The sequence below is a fragment of the Hyla sarda genome, unplaced genomic scaffold (genome assembly GCF_029499605.1).
Source record: "Hyla sarda isolate aHylSar1 unplaced genomic scaffold, aHylSar1.hap1 scaffold_2234, whole genome shotgun sequence".
Taxonomy (NCBI): domain Eukaryota; kingdom Metazoa; phylum Chordata; class Amphibia; order Anura; family Hylidae; genus Hyla; species Hyla sarda.
In genome coordinates, this window is record NW_026608911.1 from 28,503 (window position 1) to 48,401 (window position 19,899).

Here is a 19,899-nt window from a genome sequence, read left to right on the forward strand (position 1 = left end):
TTTCCATGCACACTCTGGGCTGGGGGGCAGTCAACCACCAGTACACACAGCAGAACCTAAACCCATACCATTATTGCTAAGCAGCAAGACAGGGGCCCATTGCACTCCCACGGGGCCTTTTTAAATGCAATCCATAACCCGGATTTGCCAGGAACCCTTCTTACTCCTCCTACTTGCATGTGACACTGGGCTTAGGATCTGCATAGGAAACACACACACAAGCACACACCTACCTTTGTTGCCTGCAGATGCCTCCTTGGCTGTCCCCAAACGGTATCAAACCAACACCCACAGGAAGCTGTAAGCATAGAGGACATGCCTGCACCCCATTGGACTTACCTGTGTGGGTTAAATCCGGGTTATTTGACAACCTATGGCGGTGATGGTTCTGCTCAGGCAGAGCAGTGCTGATGCTCCTCATAAAGCTGTCGCTGCTGTGAAGGTTCTAGGTGACATCACAAATCCCTATGGTTACATACACAACAAAGCTGGGTTGTTGTTGTTTACACTCTGCAAGGCCTGTGGAAGTGAGTGACATCATAGCACTGTAGTTCTGAGGGTTCTAGATGGATGCAACAATCTCCTGTTGCTTCTATGAAGGCCATAATAGACGACATCACCAAACAGCTCCATAGTCACATACACAGCAAAGGAGAGATGTTGTTTACACCTAGTGATGTCAGTGGTATTGAGTGACATCACAGCACAGTGCTAAGGCTCCTGGGCCTGGACACAGCAGCGGCTGTAATATCTCAACGGAGAATACGTTTATATATATGTGTGTGTGTGCGCGTATATATATATATATATATATATATATATATATATATATATATATATATTTCTCCGCCGAAATCACTTTTAAACCCATTTCCACCTTTTTTTCCCTTCTCTTCCTCTTACTTTTTTTTCACGTTTTTTTACGTTTTTCTCCTTTTCGCCTCTTTTCTGGGCGTATTATTCTTCTTTTTCTTCTTTTTTTTCGTCTAATGCATACCCCATCAGTGCAGCAATGCTTATTCAATACCGCCAGCAGATGGAGACACTGGGGGATAATTTTCTAAGGATTTATACTGATTTTTCCTGTCTGAATTTGTCGCACAGAAAGTTGCAGGCCAAATATGTGTGACATTTCTGCGACTTTAGCTTCTAGAGCATTTTTACAACATTATACATAGGTGCTGAATACATAAAAAGCGACTGTTCAGCGACAGACAAGTCGCATCGGCTGAAAGTAGGCCAGAATGTCAGTCCATGTTGGAGCAGGTTTAGATACAGTCTAAAGTATAGATCTCAAAGTCTGTGCACAGAATTTAGCAAGGGCCTCGCACCTTCTGATGCATCAGGTAGGTGCACAATAGCATAGCCTAACCCTCTGTACTTTGGTCTATATTGATGCGGGACATAGACAGCCAGCTGATGACCAATCCATTAGTGCAATGGATGGCTGGAAGCATTTGTCTTTGCCTTTGCAATACCACAGAAGCAATGTATGGTCAATGTACAGCAATGACACACCTGTGTGAACAGCCAGGAGACCCCCCCCCCCCCATGTTATGTTACATAGTTACATAGTTAGTACGGTCGAAAAAAGACATATGTCCATCAAGTTCAACCAGGGAATTAAGGGGTAGGGGTGTGGCGCGATATTGGGGAAGGGATGAGATTTTATATTTCTTCATAAGCATTAATCTTATTTTGTCAATTAGGAACATTCAGCACCCACCCGCTATCAAGGCAGCTGCCTATCATGTCATGCCCTACCTGCACAGGTGTGCTGGCTACTCAAATGATCCAATTAAGGAGGCCATTTAGTCAGCAGCAGCAGAAGTCCTGTGCCTGGACGCTCCAACAGCGGCCAGACACAAGCAGAAGCAGAAGCAGCAGAAGCAGCAGCAGCACCACCTTTTGTTTTTTGGCTGCAGCAGCAGCAAGGCCCACAGGGCTGGCTAGCTGGCTAGCCAGCAAGCAGGTAGCAATGAAAGTAGGAATCTTTCTTTTTAACCCTGTAAGGGGGTGGTGCACTGTACCCGAAGATACTGCCATATCGGGTCAATGCATAGGGCGACGGAAGCAAGCTTCGAAATCGGCCCCCGTTCTCAAAAATCCATTTAATATATGGTCCCCAGATAGGGGACGTATCAGATATTAAACTGATAAGAACAGATACTACACTTGATCTTAGCCAAAAGGCCGAGAAGCGATAACCGTGAAAGGGGCGGGCCCAACAAGGTCCCCTTCATGGGCACTATCACTGCTTGCTGTCAGGGAGGCTGCCAGACAATTTTCCATGCACACTCTGGGCTGGGGGGCAGTCAACCACCAGTACACACAGCAGAACCTAAACCCATACCATTATTGCTAAGCAGCAAGACAGGGGCCCATTGCACTCCCACGGGGCCTTTTTAAATGCAATCCATAACCCGGATTTGCCAGGAACCCTTCTTACTCCTCCTACTTGCATGTGACACTGGGCTTAGGATCTGCATAGGAAACACACACACAAGCACACACCTACCTTTGTTGCCTGCAGATGCCTCCTTGGCTGTCCCCAAACGGTATCAAACCAACACCCACGGGAAGCTGTAAGCATAGAGGACATGCCTGCACCCCATTGGACTTACCTGTGTGGGTTAAATCCGGGTTATTTGACAACCTATGGCGGTGATGGTTCTGCTCAGGCAGAGCAGTGCTGATGCTCCTCATAAAGCTGTCGCTGCTGTGAAGGTTCTAGGTGACATCACAAATCCCTATGGTTACATACACAACAAAGCTGGGTTGTTGTTGTTTACACTCTGCAAGGCCTGTGGAAGTGAGTGACATCATAGCACTGTAGTTCTGAGGGTTCTAGATGGATGCAACAATCTCCTGTTGCTTCTATGAAGGCCATAATAGACGACATCACCAAACAGCTCCATAGTCACATACACAGCAAAGGAGAGATGTTGTTTACACCTAGTGATGTCAGTGGTATTGAGTGACATCACAGCACAGTGCTAACTCCTGGGCCTGGACACAGCAGCGGCTGCAATATCTCAACGGAGAATACGTTTATATATATGTGTGTGTGTGCGCGTATATATATATATATATATATATATATATATATATATATATATATATTTCTCCGCCGAAATCACTTTTAAACCCATTTCCACCTTTTTTTCCCTTCTCTTCCTCTTACTTTTTTTTCACGTTTTTTTACGTTTTTCTCCTTTTCGCCTCTTTTCTGGGCGTATTATTCTTCTTTTTCTTCTTTTTTTTCGTCTAATGCATACCCCATCAGTGCAGCAATGCTTATTCAATACCGCCAGCAGATGGAGACACTGGGGGATAATTTTCTAAGGATTTATACTGATTTTTCCTGTCTGAATTTGTCGCACAGAAAGTTGCAGGCCAAATATGTGTGACATTTCTGCGACTTTAGCTTCTAGAGCATTTTTACAACATTATACATAGGTGCTGAATACATAAAAAGCGACTGTTCAGCGACAGACAAGTCGCATCGGCTGAAAGTAGGCCAGAATGTCAGTCCATGTTGGAGCAGGTTTAGATACAGTCTAAAGTATAGATCTCAAAGTCTGTGCACAGAATTTAGCAAGGGCCTCGCACCTTCTGATGCATCAGGTAGGTGCACAATAGCATAGCCTAACCCTCTGTACTTTGGTCTATATTGATGCGGGACATAGACAGCCAGCTGATGACCAATCCATTAGTGCAATGGATGGCTGGAAGCATTTGTCTTTGCCTTTGCAATACCACAGAAGCAATGCATGGTCAATGTACAGCAATGACACACCTGTGTGAACAGCCAGGAGACCCCCCCCCCCCCCCCATGTTATGTTACATAGTTACATAGTTAGTACGGTCGAAAAAAGACATATGTCCATCAAGTTCAACCAGGGAATTAAGGGGTAGGGGTGTGGCGCGATATTGGGGAAGGGATGAGATTTTATATTTCTTCATAAGCATTAATCTTATTTTGTCAATTAGGAACATTCAGCACCCACCCGCTATCAAGGCAGCTGCCTATCATGTCATGCCCTACCTGCACAGGTGTGCTGGCTACTCAAATGATCCAATTAAGGAGGCCATTTAGTCAGCAGCAGCAGAAGTCCTGTGCCTGGACGCTCCAACAGCGGCCAGACACAAGCAGAAGCAGAAGCAGCAGAAGCAGCAGCAGCACCACCTTTTGTTTTTTGGCTGCAGCAGCAGCAAGGCCCACAGGGCTGGCTAGCTGGCTAGCCAGCAAGCAGGTAGCAATGAAAGTAGGAATCTTTCTTTTTAACCCTGTAAGGGGGTGGTGCACTGTACCCGAAGATACTGCCATATCGGGTCAATGCATAGGGCGACGGAAGCAAGCTTCGAAATCGGCCCCCGTTCTCAAAAATCCATTTAATATATGGTCCCCAGATAGGGGACGTATCAGATATTAAACTGATAAGAACAGATACTACACTTGATCTTAGCCAAAAGGCCGAGAAGCGATAACCGTGAAAGGGGCGGGCCCAACAAGGTGCCCTTCATGGGCACTATCACTGCTTGCTGTCAGGGAGGCTGCCAGACAATTTTCCATGCACACTCTGGGCTGGGGGGCAGTCAACCACCAGTACACACAGCAGAACCTAAACCCATACCATTATTGCTAAGCAGCAAGACAGGGGCCCATTGCACTCCCACGGGGCCTTTTTAAATGCAATCCATAACCCGGATTTGCCAGGAACCCTTCTTACTCCTCCTACTTGCATGTGACACTGGGCTTAGGATCTGCATAGGAAACACACACACAAGCACACACCTACCTTTGTTGCCTGCAGATGCCTCCTTGGCTGTCCCCAAACGGTATCAAACCAACACCCACGGGAAGCTGTAAGCATAGAGGACATGCCTGCACCCCATTGGACTTACCTGTGTGGGTTAAATCCGGGTTATTTGACAACCTATGGCGGTGATGGTTCTGCTCAGGCAGAGCAGTGCTGATGCTCCTCATAAAGCTGTCGCTGCTGTGAAGGTTCTAGGTGACATCACAAATCCCTATGGTTACATACACAACAAAGCTGGGTTGTTGTTGTTTACACTCTGCAAGGCCTGTGGAAGTGAGTGACATCATAGCACTGTAGTTCTGAGGGTTCTAGATGGATGCAACAATCTCCTGTTGCTTCTATGAAGGCCATAATAGACGACATCACCAAACAGCTCCATAGTAACATACACAGCAAAGGAGAGATGTTGTTTACACCTAGTGATGTCAGTGGTATTGAGTGACATCACAGCACAGTGCTAAGGCTCCTGGGCCTGGACACAGCAGCGGCTGCAATATCTCAACGGAGAATACGTTTATATATATGTGTGTGTGTGCGCATATATATATATATATATATATATATATATATATATATATATTCTCCGCCGAAATCACTTTTAAACCCATTTCCACCTTTTTTTCCCTTCTCTTCCTCTTACTTTTTTTTCACGTTTTTTTACGTTTTTCTCCTTTTCGCCTCTTTTCTGGGCGTATTATTCTTCTTTTTCTTCTTTTTTTTCGTCTAATGCATACCCCATCAGTGCAGCAATGCTTATTCAATACCGCCAGCAGATGGAGACACTGGGGGATAATTTTCTAAGGATTTATACTGATTTTTCCTGTCTGAATTTGTCGCACAGAAAGTTGCAGGCCAAATATGTGTGACATTTCTGCGACTTTAGCTTCTAGAGCATTTTTACAACATTATACATAGGTGCTGAATACATAAAAAGCGACTGTTCAGCGACAGACAAGTCGCATCGGCTGAAAGTAGGCCAGAATGTCAGTCCATGTTGGAGCAGGTTTAGATACAGTCTAAAGTATAGATCTCAAAGTCTGTGCACAGAATTTAGCAAGGGCCTCGCACCTTCTGATGCATCAGGTAGGTGCACAATAGCATAGCCTAACCCTCTGTACTTTGGTCTATATTGATGCGGGACATAGACAGCCAGCTGATGACCAATCCATTAGTGCAATGGATGGCTGGAAGCATTTGTCTTTGCCTTTCAATACCACAGAAGCAATGCATGGTCAATGTACAGCAATGACACACCTGTGTGAACAGCCAGGAGACCCCCCCCCCCCATGTTATGTTACATAGTTACATAGTTAGTACGGTCGAAAAAAGACATATGTCCATCAAGTTCAACCAGGGAATTAAGGGGTAGGGGTGTGGCGCGATATTGGGGAAGGGATGAGATTTTATATTTCTTCATAAGCATTAATCTTATTTTGTCAATTAGGAACATTCAGCACCCACCCGCTATCAAGGCAGCTGCCTATCATGTCATGCCCTACCTGCACAGGTGTGCTGGCTACTCAAATGATCCAATTAAGGAGGCCATTTAGTCAGCAGCAGCAGAAGTCCTGTGCCTGGACGCTCCAACAGCGGCCAGACACAAGCAGAAGCAGAAGCAGCAGAAGCAGCAGCAGCACCACCTTTTGTTTTTTGGCTGCAGCAGCAGCAAGGCCCACAGGGCTGGCTAGCTGGCTAGCCAGCAAGCAGGTAGCAATGAAAGTAGGAATCTTTCTTTTTAACCCTGTAAGGGGGTGGTGCACTGTACCCGAAGATACTGCCATATCGGGTCAATGCATAGGGCGACGGAAGCAAGCTTCGAAATCGGCCCCCGTTCTCAAAAATCCATTTAATATATGGTCCCCAGATAGGGGACGTATCAGATATTAAACTGATAAGAACAGATACTACACTTGATCTTAGCCAAAAGGCCGAGAAGCGATAACCGTGAAAGGGGCGGGCCCAACAAGGTGCCCTTCATGGGCACTATCACTGCTTGCTGTCAGGGAGGCTGCCAGACAATTTTCCATGCACACTCTGGGCTGGGGGGCAGTCAACCACCAGTACACACAGCAGAACCTAAACCCATACCATTATTGCTAAGCAGCAAGACAGGGGCCCATTGCACTCCCACGGGGCCTTTTTAAATGCAATCCATAACCCGGATTTGCCAGGAACCCTTCTTACTCCTCCTACTTGCATGTGACACTGGGCTTAGGATCTGCATAGGAAACACACACACAAGCACACACCTACCTTTGTTGCCTGCAGATGCCTCCTTGGCTGTCCCCAAACGGTATCAAACCAACACCCACGGGAAGCTGTAAGCATAGAGGACATGCCTGCACCCCATTGGACTTACCTGTGTGGGTTAAACCCGGGTTATTTGACAACCTATGGCGGTGATGGTTCTGCTCAGGCAGAGCAGTGCTGATGCTCCTCATAAAGCTGTCGCTGCTGTGAAGGTTCTAGGTGACATCACAAATCCCTATGGTTACATACACAACAAAGCTGGGTTGTTGTTGTTTACACTCTGCAAGGCCTGTGGAAGTGAGTGACATCATAGCACTGTAGTTCTGAGGGTTCTAGATGGATGCAACAATCTCCTGTTGCTTCTATGAAGGCCATAATAGACGACATCACCAAACAGCTCCATAGTCACATACACAGCAAAGGAGAGATGTTGTTTACACCTAGTGATGTCAGTGGTATTGAGTGACATCACAGCACAGTGCTAAGGCTCCTGGGCCTGGACACAGCAGCGGCTGCAATATCTCAACGGAGAATACGTTTATATATATGTGTGTGTGTGCGCGTATATATATATATATATATATATATATATATATATATATATATATATTTCTCCGCCGAAATCACTTTTAAACCCATTTCCACCTTTTTTTCCCTTCTCTTCCTCTTACTTTTTTTTCACGTTTTTTTACGTTTTTCTCCTTTTCGCCTCTTTTCTGGGCGTATTATTCTTCTTTTTCTTCTTTTTTTTTCGTCTAATGCATACCCCATCAGTGCAGCAATGCTTATTCAATACCGCCAGCAGATGGAGACACTGGGGGATAATTTTCTAAGGATTTATACTGATTTTTCCTGTCTGAATTTGTCGCACAGAAAGTTGCAGGCCAAATATGTGTGACATTTCTGCGACTTTAGCTTCTAGAGCATTTTTACAACATTATACATAGGTGCTGAATACATAAAAAGCGACTGTTCAGCGACAGACAAGTCGCATCGGCTGAAAGTAGGCCAGAATGTCAGTCCATGTTGGAGCAGGTTTAGATACAGTCTAAAGTATAGATCTCAAAGTCTGTGCACAGAATTTAGCAAGGGCCTCGCACCTTCTGATGCATCAGGTAGGTGCACAATAGCATAGCCTAACCCTCTGTACTTTGGTCTATATTGATGCGGGACATAGACAGCCAGCTGATGACCAATCCATTAGTGCAATGGATGGCTGGAAGCATTTGTCTTTGCCTTTGCAATACCACAGAAGCAATGCATGGTCAATGTACAGCAATGACACACCTGTGTGAACAGCCAGGAGACCCCCCCCCCCCCCCCCCATGTTATGTTACATAGTTACATAGTTAGTACGGTCGAAAAAAGACATATGTCCATCAAGTTCAACCAGGGAATTAAGGGGTAGGGGTGTGGCGCGATATTGGGGAAGGGATGAGATTTTATATTTCTTCATAAGCATTAATCTTATTTTGTCAATTAGGAACATTCAGCACCCACCCGCTATCAAGGCAGCTGCCTATCATGTCATGCCCTACCTGCACAGGTGTGCTGGCTACTCAAATGATCCAATTAAGCAGGCCATTTAGTCAGCAGCAGCAGAAGTCCTGTGCCTGGACGCTCCAACAGCGGCCAGACACAAGCAGAAGCAGAAGCAGCAGAAGCAGCAGCAGCACCACCTTTTGTTTTTTGGCTGCAGCAGCAGCAAGGCCCACAGGGCTGGCTAGCTGGCTAGCCAGCAAGCAGGTAGCAATGAAAGTAGGAATCTTTCTTTTTAACCCTGTAAGGGGGTGGTGCACTGTACCCGAAGATACTGCCATATCGGGTCAATGCATAGGGCGACGGAAGCAAGCTTCGAAATCGGCCCCCGTTCTCAAAAATCCATTTAATATATGGTCCCCAGATAGGGGACGTATCAGATATTAAACTGATAAGAACAGATACTACACTTGATCTTAGCCAAAAGGCCGAGAAGCAATAACCGTGAAAGGGGCGGGCCCAACAAGGTGCCCTTCATGGGCACTATCACTGCTTGCTGTCAGGGAGGCTGCCAGACAATTTTCCATGCACACTCTGGGCTGGGGGGCAGTCAACCACCAGTACACACAGCAGAACCTAAACCCATACCATTATTGCTAAGCAGCAAGACAGGGGCCCATTGCACTCCCACGGGGCCTTTTTAAATGCAATCCATAACCCGGATTTGCCAGGAACCCTTCTTACTCCTCCTACTTGCATGTGACACTGGGCTTAGGATCTGCATAGGAAACACACACACAAGCACACACCTACCTTTGTTGCCTGCAGATGCCTCCTTGGCTGTCCCCAAACGGTATCAAACCAACACCCACGGGAAGCTGTAAGCATAGAGGACATGCCTGCACCCCATTGGACTTACCTGTGTGGGTTAAATCCGGGTTATTTGACAACCTATGGCGGTGATGGTTCTGCTCAGGCAGAGCAGTGCTGATGCTCCTCATAAAGCTGTCGCTGCTGTGAAGGTTCTAGGTGACATCACAAATCCCTATGGTTACATACACAACAAAGCTGGGTTGTTGTTGTTTACACTCTGCAAGGCCTGTGGAAGTGAGTGACATCATAGCACTGTAGTTCTGAGGGTTCTAGATGGATGCAACAATCTCCTGTTGCTTCTATGAAGGCCATAATAGACGACATCACCAAACAGCTCCATAGTCACATACACAGCAAAGGAGAGATGTTGTTTACACCTAGTGATGTCAGTGGTATTGAGTGACATCACAGCACAGTGCTAAGGCTCCTGGGCCTGGACACAGCAGCGGCTGCAATATCTCAACGGAGAATACGTTTATATATATGTGTGTGTGTGCGCGTATATATATATATATATATATATATATATATATATTTCTCCGCCGAAATCACTTTTAAACCCATTTCCACCTTTTTTTCCCTTCTCTTCCTCTTACTTTTTTTTCACGTTTTTTTACGTTTTTCTCCTTTTCGCCTCTTTTCTGGGCGTATTATTCTTCTTTTTCTTCTTTTTTTTCGTCTAATGCATACCCCATCAGTGCAGCAATGCTTATTCAATACCGCCAGCAGATGGAGACACTGGGGGATAATTTTCTAAGGATTTATACTGATTTTTCCTGTCTGAATTTGTCGCACAGAAAGTTGCAGGCCAAATATGTGTGACATTTCTGCGACTTTAGCTTCTAGAGCATTTTTACAACATTATACATAGGTGCTGAATACATAAAAAGCGACTGTTCAGCGACAGACAAGTCGCATCGGCTGAAAGTAGGCCAGAATGTCAGTCCATGTTGGAGCAGGTTTAGATACAGTCTAAAGTATAGATCTCAAAGTCTGTGCACAGAATTTAGCAAGGGCCTCGCACCTCCTGATGCATCAGGTAGGTGCACAATAGCATAGCCTAACCCTCTGTACTTTGGTCTATATTGATGCGGGACATAGACAGCCAGCTGATGACCAATCCATTAGTGCAATGGATGGCTGGAAGCATTTGTCTTTGCCTTTGCAATACCACAGAAGCAATGCATGGTCAATGTACAGCAATGACACACCTGTGTGAACAGCCAGGAGACCCCCCCCCCCCCCCCCATGTTATGTTACATAGTTACATAGTTAGTACGGTCGAAAAAAGACATATGTCCATCAAGTTCAACCAGGGAATTAAGGGGTAGGGGTGTGGCGCGATATTGGGGAAGGGATGAGATTTTATATTTCTTCATAAGCATTAATCTTATTTTGTCAATTAGGAACATTCAGCACCCACCCGCTATCAAGGCAGCTGCCTATCATGTCATGCCCTACCTGCACAGGTGTGCTGGCTACTCAAATGATCCAATTAAGGAGGCCATTTAGTCAGCAGCAGCAGAAGTCCTGTGCCTGGACGCTCCAACAGCGGCCAGACACAAGCAGAAGCAGAAGCAGCAGAAGCAGCAGCAGCAGCACCTTTTGTTTTTTGGCTGCAGCAGCAGCAAGGCCCACAGGGCTGGCTAGCTGGCTAGCCAGCAAGCAGGTAGCAATGAAAGTAGGAATCTTTCTTTTTAACCCTGTAAGGGGGTGGTGCACTGTACCCGAAGATACTGCCATATCGGGTCAATGCATAGGGCGACGGAAGCAAGCTTCGAAATCGGCCCCCGTTCTCAAAAATCCATTTAATATATGGTCCCCAGATAGGGGACGTATCAGATATTAAACTGATAAGAACAGATACTACACTTGATCTTAGCCAAAAGGCCGAGAAGCGATAACCGTGAAAGGGGCGGGCCCAACAAGGTGCCCTTCATGGGCACTATCACTGCTTGCTGTCAGGGAGGCTGCCAGACAATTTTCCATGCACACTCTGGGCTGGGGGGCAGTCAACCACCAGTACACACAGCAGAACCTAAACCCATACCATTATTGCTAAGCAGCAAGACAGGGGCCCATTGCACTCCCACGGGGCCTTTTTAAATGCAATCCATAACCCGGATTTGCCAGGAACCCTTCTTACTCCTCCTACTTGCATGTGACACTGGGCTTAGGATCTGCATAGGAAACACACACACAAGCACACACCTACCTTTGTTGCCTGCAGATGCCTCCTTGGCTGTCCCCAAACGGTATCAAACCAACACCCACGGGAAGCTGTAAGCATAGAGGACATGCCTGCACCCCATTGGACTTACCTGTGTGGGTTAAATCCGGGTTATTTGACAACCTATGGCGGTGATGGTTCTGCTCAGGCAGAGCAGTGCTGATGCTCCTCATAAAGCTGTCGCTGCTGTGAAGGTTCTAGGTGACATCACAAATCCCTATGGTTACATACACAACAAAGCTGGGTTGTTGTTGTTTACACTCTGCAAGGCCTGTGGAAGTGAGTGACATCATAGCACTGTAGTTCTGAGGGTTCTAGATGGATGCAACAATCTCCTGTTGCTTCTATGAAGGCCATAATAGACGACATCACCAAACAGCTCCATAGTCACATACACAGCAAAGGAGAGATGTTGTTTACACCTAGTGATGTCAGTGGTATTGAGTGACATCACAGCACAGTGCTAAGGCTCCTGGGCCTGGACACAGCAGCGGCTGCAATATCTCAACGGAGAATACGTTTATATATATGTGTGTGTGTGCGCGTATATATATATATATATATATATATATATATATATATATATATTTCTCCGCCGAAATCACTTTTAAACCCATTTCCACCTTTTTTTCCCTTCTCTTCCTCTTACTTTTTTTTCACATTTTTTTACGTTTTTCTCCTTTTCGCCTCTTTTCTGGGCGTATTATTCTTCTTTTTCTTCTTTTTTTTCGTCTAATGCATACCCCATCAGTGCAGCAATGCTTATTCAATACCGCCAGCAGATGGAGACACTGGGGGATAATTTTCTAAGGATTTATACTGATTTTTCCTGTCTGAATTTGTCGCACAGAAAGTTGCAGGCCAAATATGTGTGACATTTCTGCGACTTTAGCTTCTAGAGCATTTTTACAACATTATACATAGGTGCTGAATACATAAAAAGCGACTGTTCAGCGACAGACAAGTCGCATCGGCTGAAAGTAGGCCAGAATGTCAGTCCATGTTGGAGCAGGTTTAGATACAGTCTAAAGTATAGATCTCAAAGTCTGTGCACAGAATTTAGCAAGGGCCTCGCACCTTCTGATGCATCAGGTAGGTGCACAATAGCATAGCCTAACCCTCTGTACTTTGGTCTATATTGATGCGGGACATAGACAGCCAGCTGATGACCAATCCATTAGTGCAATGGATGGCTGGAAGCATTTGTCTTTGCCTTTGCAATACCACAGAAGCAATGCATGGTCAATGTACAGCAATGACACACCTGTGTGAACAGCCAGGAGACCCCCCCCCCCCCCCCCATGTTATGTTACATAGTTACATAGTTAGTACGGTCGAAAAAAGACATATGTCCATCAAGTTCAACCAGGGAATTAAGGGGTAGGGGTGTGGCGCGATATTGGGGAAGGGATGAGATTTTATATTTCTTCATAAGCATTAATCTTATTTTGTCAATTAGGAACATTCAGCACCCACCCGCTATCAAGGCAGCTGCCTATCATGTCATGCCCTACCTGCACAGGTGTGCTGGCTACTCAAATGATCCAATTAAGGAGGCCATTTAGTCAGCAGCAGCAGAAGTCCTGTGCCTGGACGCTCCAACAGCGGCCAGACACAAGCAGAAGCAGAAGCAGCAGAAGCAGCAGCAGCACCACCTTTTGTTTTTTGGCTGCAGCAGCAGCAAGGCCCACAGGGCTGGCTAGCTGGCTAGCCAGCAAGCAGGTAGCAATGAAAGTAGGAATCTTTCTTTTTAACCCTGTAAGGGGGTGGTGCACTGTACCCGAAGATACTGCCATATCGGGTCAATGCATAGGGCGACGGAAGCAAGCTTCGAAATCGGCCCCCGTTCTCAAAAATCCATTTAATATATGGTCCCCAGATAGGGGACGTATCAGATATTAAACTGATAAGAACAGATACTACACTTGATCTTAGCCAAAAGGCCGAGAAGCGATAACCGTGAAAGGGGCGGGCCCAACAAGGTGCCCTTCATGGGCACTATCACTGCTTGCTGTCAGGGAGGCTGCCAGACAATTTTCCATGCACACTCTGGGCTGGGGGGCAGTCAACCACCAGTACACACAGCAGAACCTAAACCCATACCATTATTGCTAAGCAGCAAGACAGGGGCCCATTGCACTCCCACGGGGCCTTTTTAAATGCAATCCATAACCCGGATTTGCCAGGAACCCTTCTTACTCCTCCTACTTGCATGTGACACTGGGCTTAGGATCTGCATAGGAAACACACACACAAGCACACACCTACCTTTGTTGCCTGCAGATGCCTCCTTGGCTGTCCCCAAACGGTATCAAACCAACACCCACGGGAAGCTGTAAGCATAGAGGACATGCCTGCACCCCATTGGACTTACCTGTGTGGGTTAAATCCGGGTTATTTGACAACCTATGGCGGTGATGGTTCTGCTCAGGCAGAGCAGTGCTGATGCTCCTCATAAAGCTGTCGCTGCTGTGAAGGTTCTAGGTGACATCACAAATCCCTATGGTTACATACACAACAAAGCTGGGTTGTTGTTGTTTACACTCTGCAAGGCCTGTGGAAGTGAGTGACATCATAGCACTGTAGTTCTGAGGGTTCTAGATGGATGCAACAATCTCCTGTTGCTTCTATGAAGGCCATAATAGACGACATCACCAAACAGCTCCATAGTCACATACACAGCAAAGGAGAGATGTTGTTTACACCTAGTGATGTCAGTGGTATTGAGTGACATCACAGCACAGTGCTAAGGCTCCTGGGCCTGGACACAGCAGCGGCTGCAATATCTCAACGGAGAATACGTTTATATATATGTGTGTGTGTGCGCGTATATATATATATATATATATATATATATATATATATATATTTCTCCGCCGAAATCACTTTTAAACCCATTTCCACCTTTTTTTCCCTTCTCTTCCTCTTACTTTTTTTTCACGTTTTTTTACGTTTTTCTCCTTTTCGCCTCTTTTCTGGGCGTATTATTCTTCTTTTTCTTCTTTTTTTTCGTCTAATGCATACCCCATCAGTGCAGCAATGCTTATTCAATACCGCCAGCAGATGGAGACACTGGGGGATAATTTTCTAAGGATTTATACTGATTTTTCCTGTCTGAATTTGTCGCACAGAAAGTTGCAGGCCAAATATGTGTGACATTTCTGCGACTTTAGCTTCTAGAGCATTTTTACAACATTATACATAGGTGCTGAATACATAAAAAGCGACTGTTCAGCGACAGACAAGTCGCATCGGCTGAAAGTAGGCCAGAATGTCAGTCCATGTTGGAGCAGGTTTAGATACAGTCTAAAGTATAGATCTCAAAGTCTGTGCACAGAATTTAGCAAGGGCCTCGCACCTTCTGATGCATCAGGTAGGTGCACAATAGCATAGCCTAACCCTCTGTACTTTGGTCTATATTGATGCGGGACATAGACAGCCAGCTGATGACCAATCCATTAGTGCAATGGATGGCTGGAAGCATTTGTCTTTGCCTTTGCAATACCACAGAAGCAATGCATGGTCAATGTACAGCAATGACACACCTGTGTGAACAGCCAGGAGACCCCCCCCCCCCCCCCATGTTATGTTACATAGTTACATAGTTAGTACGGTCGAAAAAAGGCATATGTCCATCAAGTTCAACCAGGGAATTAAGGGGTAGGGGTGTGGCGCGATATTGGGGAAGGGATGAGATTTTATATTTCTTCATAAGCATTAATCTTATTTTGTCAATTAGGAACATTCAGCACCCACCCGCTATCAAGGCAGCTGCCTATCATGTCATGCCCTACCTGCACAGGTGTGCTGGCTACTCAAATGATCCAATTAAGGAGGCCATTTAGTCAGCAGCAGCAGAAGTCCTGTGCCTGGACGCTCCAACAGCGGCCAGACACAAGCAGAAGCAGAAGCAGCAGAAGCAGCAGCAGCACCACCTTTTGTTTTTTGGCTGCAGCAGCAGCAAGGCCCACAGGGCTGGCTAGCTGGCTAGCCAGCAAGCAGGTAGCAATGAAAGTAGGAATCTTTCTTTTTAACCCTGTAAGGGGGTGGTGCACTGTACCCGAAGATACTGCCATATCGGGTCAATGCATAGGGCGACGGAAGCAAGCTTCGAAATCGGCCCCCGTTCTCAAAAATCCATTTAATATATGGTCCCCAGATAGGGGACGTATCAGATATTAAACTGATAAGAACAGATACTACACTTGATCTTAGCCAAAAGGCCGAGAAGCGATAACCGTGAAAGGGGCGGGCCCAACAAGGTGCCCTTCATGGGCACTATCACTGCTTGCTGTCAGGGAGGCTGCCAGACAATTTTCCATGCACACTCTGGGCTGGGGGGCAGTCAACCACCAGTACACACAGCAGAACCTAAACCCATACCATTATTGCTAAGCAGCAAGACAGGGGCCCATTGCACTCCCACGGGGCCTTTTTAAATGCAATCCATAACCCGGATTTGCCAGGAACCCTTCTTACTCCTCCTACTTGCATGTGACACTGGGCTTAGGATCTGCATAGGAAACACACACACAAGCACACACCTACCTTTGTTGCCTGCAGATGCCTCCTTGGCTGTCCCCAAACGGTATCAAACCAACACCCACGGGAAGCTGTAAGCATAGAGGACATGCCTGCACCCCATTGGACTTACCTGTGTGGGTTAAATCCGGGTTATTTGACAACCTATGGCGGTGATGGTTCTGCTCAGGCAGAGCAGTGCTGATGCTCCTCATAAAGCTGTCGCTGCTGTGAAGGTTCTAGGTGACATCACAAATCCCTATGGTTACATACACAACAAAGCTGGGTTGTTGTTGTTTACACTCTGCAAGGCCTGTGGAAGTGAGTGACATCATAGCACTGTAGTTCTGAGGGTTCTAGATGGATGCAACAATCTCCTGTTGCTTCTATGAAGGCCATAATAGACGACATCACCAAACAGCTCCATAGTCACATACACAGCAAAGGAGAGATGTTGTTTACACCTAGTGATGTCAGTGGTATTGAGTGACATCACAGCACAGTGCTAAGGCTCCTGGGCCTGGACACAGCAGCGGCTGCAATATCTCAACGGAGAATACGTTTATATATATGTGTGTGTGTGCGCGTATATATATATATATATATATATATATATATATATATATATATATTTCTCCGCCGAAATCACTTTTAAACCCATTTCCACCTTTTTTTCCCTTCTCTTCCTCTTACTTTTTTTTCACATTTTTTTACGTTTTTCTCCTTTTCGCCTCTTTTCTGGGCGTATTATTCTTCTTTTTCTTCTTTTTTTTCGTCTAATGCATACCCCATCAGTGCAGCAATGCTTATTCAATACCGCCAGCAGATGGAGACACTGGGGGATAATTTTCTAAGGATTTATACTGATTTTTCCTGTCTGAATTTGTCGCACAGAAAGTTGCAGGCCAAATATGTGTGACATTTCTGCGACTTTAGCTTCTAGAGCATTTTTACAACATTATACATAGGTGCTGAATACATAAAAAGCGACTGTTCAGCGACAGACAAGTCGCATCGGCTGAAAGTAGGCCAGAATGTCAGTCCATGTTGGAGCAGGTTTAGATACAGTCTAAAGTATAGATCTCAAAGTCTGTGCACAGAATTTAGCAAGGGCCTCGCACCTTCTGATGCATCAGGTAGGTGCACAATAGCATAGCCTAACCCTCTGTACTTTGGTCTATATTGATGCGGGACATAGACAGCCAGCTGATGACCAATCCATTAGTGCAATGGATGGCTGGAAGCATTTGTCTTTGCCTTTGCAATACCACAGAAGCAATGCATGGTCAATGTACAGCAATGACACACCTGTGTGAACAGCCAGGAGACCCCCCCCCCCCCCCATGTTATGTTACATAGTTACATAGTTAGTACGGTCGAAAAAAGACATATGTCCATCAAGTTCAACCAGGGAATTAAGGGGTAGGGGTGTGGCGCGATATTGGGGAAGGGATGAGATTTTATATTTCTTCATAAGCATTAATCTTATTTTGTCAATTAGGAACATTCAGCACCCACCCGCTATCAAGGCAGCTGCCTATCATGTCATGCCCTACCTGCACAGGTGTGCTGGCTACTCAAATGATCCAATTAAGGAGGCCATTTAGTCAGCAGCAGCAGAAGTCCTGTGCCTGGACGCTCCAACAGCGGCCAGACACAAGCAGAAGCAGAAGCAGCAGAAGCAGCAGCAGCACCACCTTTTGTTTTTTGGCTGCAGCAGCAGCAAGGCCCACAGGGCTGGCTAGCTGGCTAGCCAGCAAGCAGGTAGCAATGAAAGTAGGAATCTTTCTTTTTAACCCTGTAAGGGGGTGGTGCACTGTACCCGAAGATACTGCCATATCGGGTCAATGCATAGGGCGACGGAAGCAAGCTTCGAAATCGGCCCCCGTTCTCAAAAATCCATTTAATATATGGTCCCCAGATAGGGGACGTATCAGATATTAAACTGATAAGAACAGATACTACACTTGATCTTAGCCAAAAGGCCGAGAAGCGATAACCGTGAAAGGGGCGGGCCCAACAAGGTGCCCTTCATGGGCACTATCACTGCTTGCTGTCAGGGAGGCTGCCAGACAATTTTCCATGCACACTCTGGGCTGGGGGGCAGTCAACCACCAGTACACACAGCAGAACCTAAACCCATACCATTATTGCTAAGCAGCAAGACAGGGGCCCATTGCACTCCCACGGGGCCTTTTTAAATGCAATCCATAACCCGGATTTGCCAGGAACCCTTCTTACTCCTCCTACTTGCATGTGACACTGGGCTTAGGATCTGCATAGGAAACACACACACAAGCACACACCTACCTTTGTTGCCTGCAGATGCCTCCTTGGCTGTCCCCAAACGGTATCAAACCAACACCCACGGGAAGCTGTAAGCATAGAGGACATGCCTGCACCCCATTGGACTTACCTGTGTGGGTTAAATCCGGGTTATTTGACAACCTATGGCGGTGATGGTTCTGCTCAGGCAGAGCAGTGCTGATGCTCCTCATAAAGCTGTCGCTGCTGTGAAGGTTCTAGGTGACATCACAAATCCCTATGGTTACATACACAACAAAGCTGGGTTGTTGTTGTTTACACTCTGCAAGGCCTGTGGAAGTGAGTGACATCATAGCACTGTAGTTCTGAGGGTTCTAGATGGATGCAACAATCTCCTGTTGCTTCTATGAAGGCCATAATAGACGACATCACCAAACAGCTCCATAGTCACATACACAGCAAAGGAGAGATGTTGTTTACACCTAGTGATGTCAGTGGTATTGAGTGACATCACAGCACAGTGCTAAGGCTCCTGGGCCTGGACACAGCAGCGGCTGCAATATCTCAACGGAGAATACGTTTATATATATGTGTGTGTGTGCGCGTATATATATATATATATATATATATATATATATATATATATATATATATTTCTCCGCCGAAATCACTTTTAAACCCATTTCCACCTTTTTTTCCCTTCTCTTCCTCTTACTTTTTTTTCACGTTTTTTTACGTTTTTCTCCTTTTCGCCTCTTTTCTGGGCGTATTATTCTTCTTTTTCTTCTTTTTTTTCGTCTAATGCATACCCCATCAGTGCAGCAATGCTTATTCAATACCGCCAGCAGATGGAGACACTGGGGGATAATTTTCTAAGGATTTATACTGATTTTTCCTGTCTGAATTTGTCGCACAGAAAGTTGCAGGCCAAATATGTGTGACATTTCTGCGACTTTAGCTTCTAGAGCATTTTTACAACATTATACATAGGTGCTGAATACATAAAAAGCGACTGTTCAGCGACAGACAAGTCGCATCGGCTGAAAGTAGGCCAGAATGTCAGTCCATGTTGGAGCAGGTTTAGATACAGTCTAAAGTATAGATCTCAAAGTCTGTGCACAGAATTTAGCAAGGGCCTCGCACCTTCTGATGCATCAGGTAGGTGCACAATAGCATAGCCTAACCCTCTGTACTTTGGTCTATATTGATGCGGGACATAGACAGCCAGCTGATGACCAATCCATTAGTGCAATGGATGGCTGGAAGCATTTGTCTTTGCCTTTGCAATACCACAGAAGCAATGCATGGTCAATGTACAGCAATGACACACCTGTGTGAACAGCCAGGAGACCCCCCCCCCCCCCCATGTTATGTTACATAGTTACATAGTTAGTACGGTCGAAAAAAGGCATATGTCCATCAAGTTCAACCAGGGAATTAAGGGGTAGGGGTGTGGCG

The 19,899-nt window shown here is 45.9% G+C and overlaps 8 non-coding genes across 8 annotated transcripts; all 8 read right to left on the reverse strand.

Moving 5' to 3' along the window:
- Positions 1–2,014: 2,014 nt before the first annotated feature.
- LOC130321201 (U2 spliceosomal RNA) lies at positions 2,015–2,205 on the reverse strand. The gene has a single exon (XR_008866965.1). It is a non-coding gene; the product is annotated as a U2 spliceosomal RNA (small nuclear RNA).
- Positions 2,206–4,298: 2,093 nt separating this feature from the next.
- On the reverse strand, positions 4,299–4,489 carry LOC130321202 (U2 spliceosomal RNA). The gene has a single exon (XR_008866966.1). It is a non-coding gene; the product is annotated as a U2 spliceosomal RNA (small nuclear RNA).
- A 2,083-nt stretch (positions 4,490–6,572) lies between these two features.
- Positions 6,573–6,763, reverse strand: LOC130321203 (U2 spliceosomal RNA). The gene has a single exon (XR_008866967.1). It is a non-coding gene; the product is annotated as a U2 spliceosomal RNA (small nuclear RNA).
- A 2,098-nt stretch (positions 6,764–8,861) lies between these two features.
- Positions 8,862–9,052, reverse strand: LOC130321209 (U2 spliceosomal RNA). The gene has a single exon (XR_008866973.1). It is a non-coding gene; the product is annotated as a U2 spliceosomal RNA (small nuclear RNA).
- A 2,084-nt stretch (positions 9,053–11,136) lies between these two features.
- LOC130321204 (U2 spliceosomal RNA) lies at positions 11,137–11,327 on the reverse strand. Its single transcript, XR_008866968.1, has one exon. It is a non-coding gene; the product is annotated as a U2 spliceosomal RNA (small nuclear RNA).
- A 2,092-nt stretch (positions 11,328–13,419) lies between these two features.
- On the reverse strand, positions 13,420–13,610 carry LOC130321205 (U2 spliceosomal RNA). The gene has a single exon (XR_008866969.1). It is a non-coding gene; the product is annotated as a U2 spliceosomal RNA (small nuclear RNA).
- Positions 13,611–15,699: 2,089 nt separating this feature from the next.
- On the reverse strand, positions 15,700–15,890 carry LOC130321206 (U2 spliceosomal RNA). Its single transcript, XR_008866970.1, has one exon. It is a non-coding gene; the product is annotated as a U2 spliceosomal RNA (small nuclear RNA).
- Positions 15,891–17,982: 2,092 nt separating this feature from the next.
- LOC130321207 (U2 spliceosomal RNA) lies at positions 17,983–18,173 on the reverse strand. The gene has a single exon (XR_008866971.1). It is a non-coding gene; the product is annotated as a U2 spliceosomal RNA (small nuclear RNA).
- Positions 18,174–19,899: the final 1,726 nt, after the last annotated feature.